General features: G+C 29.2%; 1 protein-coding gene across 1 annotated transcript in view; it reads right to left on the reverse strand.

Moving 5' to 3' along the window:
• The window catches only part of LOC147838394 (uncharacterized), a 900,722-nt gene that overhangs the window by 111,103 nt on the left and 786,518 nt on the right, over positions 1 to 3,101 (reverse strand). The window lies entirely within an intron of this gene.

Below are 3,101 nucleotides of genomic sequence, written 5' to 3' on the forward strand. Positions count from 1 at the left end.
TCGGCTCAGGAATTTAAACTTCCCACCATCAGAATCGTGCTCTCATTGGCTAAAATTTCCATCAATCATGTCGTTGCCATAACGACTCGCATAGAAAGCGTAGAGACTGGAGGAATTCTAGCATGTGCAAAACGCCAAAACAAACAACTTTTATTTTGGATAACAGGGTTCCGCGTATTTTAACTTTTGATTCCGTTCGCAAAACAGTAGATAACGGCTGAAAAATTAAAGTAAGACACGTGTTATTGCTTAATTTACTCATATATTTAGGGATTACTCTGTATATAAAATCAACAGTTATATAAGGGTAATTCTTCAACTGCGGCCACTCTTATGCAGGTCTTGATCGTATATCTAAATATAATGATATCTTTTAGGTGTCAAAACCACTGCTTTCGTCTTGTTGCACACCCAGACTTTTAAATTTCAACAAAGAAAATAACATTTTATAAAATATTTATCTGGTACCTACTTTAGCATCTTAATTAAGTACAAGTGAAATAATTTAATAATTGAGTTATTAATGTGAGATTATTATCAATATAAATTTTTATTCAAAATATAGCAGTCACAGTATCAGTGTCATTTCCACCACAACACTGTAATGTCGCTTAAAACGTTTGTGTAAGAGATTGTTTAGGCAGTTTCTTTGAAAATGATTAGAGACATTAGAGCACATGTTCAAGATGGAGGGAATTTACATTTTCGCACATGAAGAAAAATCAAGGTAAACAGTGCTTGATATTTATTCTACGTCATTCTAAACATGCTGTACCTTCAAATGTGTTTTAAAAAACAAACAAAATTAAGGTAAATAAGACTGTTTTGTATACATGAAATGTATCAATTTAAAGATAATTGGTGAAGCTATCTTTAATTGTTTCCCCAAATAAACTGTTGAAATGTCATTTCCACTACTGTCATTTCCACCACACTGCCCCTTGTGGTGGAAATGACAGCATGTGATGGAAATTACATTTAGGGTTACAAAACAGAATTGATATGGATTGCGAAAGTACAGGGGTTGGACAATGAAACTAAAACACTGGTCAATTTAGTTTTGAAGGTTTCATGTCTGAATGTAAACAACTGGTGGCCAGTCTTCATTGATTGCACATTCCTCTATTAAGGGCAGAGTGTGAATGTCTGATTGGCATTCAAACTCACATTATTAGCATTTAACACCGAATAAAGCACATGATGTGTATACCTGAGGTGATCATTGTCAGTTTATCCTGTTGTTTAGCTGCAAGAAATAGAAGCTTTTTCTAAAACATTATTTTTTAGGACAAAAACTATATGGCAAATATTCATTTTTTTATCATTTGCCATTGCTTTTATTTAGGACACAACTTAAATCAGCCTTTAGGCTCAATAGTTTGGCACATTTCTGTTGATGTCCTCACTCTGGCAACATGCGCCTGCTTGTTTTGAACCAGGACTGCAATACAAACCACTGGGTGTCAAACATGCATACGGCACCTTTTGTTTACTTTTTAGACCAAGTAATTAAAAAAGCAATGTAGAATTGTAATGATGAAATTTGTAAATAATTACATTTTAGAAGTAACTTACTCAACGTTAAGTGCAAAAAAAAAAAAAAGAACTACCAGGAAATTTTTAACTAAATGTGTTCTTTTGTTCAGTAAATCCTTTACTAAATAAATATTCTGATGTGTAACCTATGCATACACAAAGTTTGCACATTATTTTTAAGCTTTTCTTTCTTTTTTTAAATAAATAAATAAATATATGAAATAAAGAGCGTTTCAGTGTTTTTTTATTTGTAAATATGTACAAACTTAGTACAAGAATATACATTTCACAACAGTTATGAACAAATACAACAAAATAAAAATGAGAGAAATTATATAAGGGGTAATAAATAATAAATAAATAGGTAAGATAATAATGATTATGATGATGATAATAATAATAACATTCTTTTATCAAATTTTATTTACATAATGGTTCATTTGCTAAGAGCGTTTCAGTGTCTTTTTATTTTACAGTCATAATAACCATATCAATGGATGACATCAAGGACAATAATAAACATGGACAATTATATAAATAAATAAAAATTATGCTAAAATAAGTGTTTCAGTGTTTTCAATTTGTTTTATTTGTAAATATGTACAAACTTAGTACAAAAATATACATTTCACAACAGTTATGAACAAATACAACAAAATAAAAATGAGAGAAATGATATTAGGGGTAAAATAAATAAATAGGTAAGATAGTAGTAGTAATAATAATAATAATAATAATAATAACATTCTTTAATCAAATGATATTTACATAATGTTTCATATGTTAAGAGCGTTTCAGTGTCTTTTTATTTTAAAGTCATATTAACCATAACAATGGATGACATCAAGTACAATAATAAACAAGGAAAATTATACATAAATAAATAAAAATAAGGCTAAAATAAGATAATATAAAAAAAAAAAAACAGGGTATAGAGGCTAAACTATCAAAATGAAATATTTACAAAGTCCTGATAAAATTTTACAGTTTTTACACTTTTTTGCTGTAAAGTAGTAATTGAGCAATTTTAGTCAGAAAAACATATTCTGCAAATTAGGTAATAATAAAGAAAAATTACATTTGTGAATGTAGAGCTGTTCAGCGTCTGCTTTTTTATTTATTTATTTATTTTTTTTAATTAATGTCAGGGTAACAATAACATCATAGAAATGCAAGAGTGTACATGAGTTTTACAGAGGAGCAAATAAACAAGTAAGCACATAAAAAAGAAAAGATAACAAGAATAAAAAGAAAAACAAATAATATTACCTTGTGTTAAGAAAATTAAAAAAGGCAAATAAGTTAACCGTTCTAATGGCTTTAAGATTTTTAGAGGAAGCAATAGTTCTAATGTACTGTTGAATTTCCTTTTCAAAAACAATAAAACAAGGTATACGCTGAGAGAATTTACAGCGGTGTATATGGAATTTAGCAAGGATTAAAAGGAGATTAACTATTCAGCGTCTGCTGCAGATCAATCAACTGGTAGTATGACGTAACATCCTCGTTCTCAGAAGTCACGTGACTCTGTCGGTTTAAATAGTAAGCCGTGTCATTTCATCATT

This window comes from Danio rerio, chromosome 22 (genome assembly GCF_052040795.2).
Source record: "Danio rerio strain M-AB ecotype USA chromosome 22, GRCz13ab, whole genome shotgun sequence".
Taxonomy (NCBI): domain Eukaryota; kingdom Metazoa; phylum Chordata; class Actinopteri; order Cypriniformes; family Danionidae; genus Danio; species Danio rerio.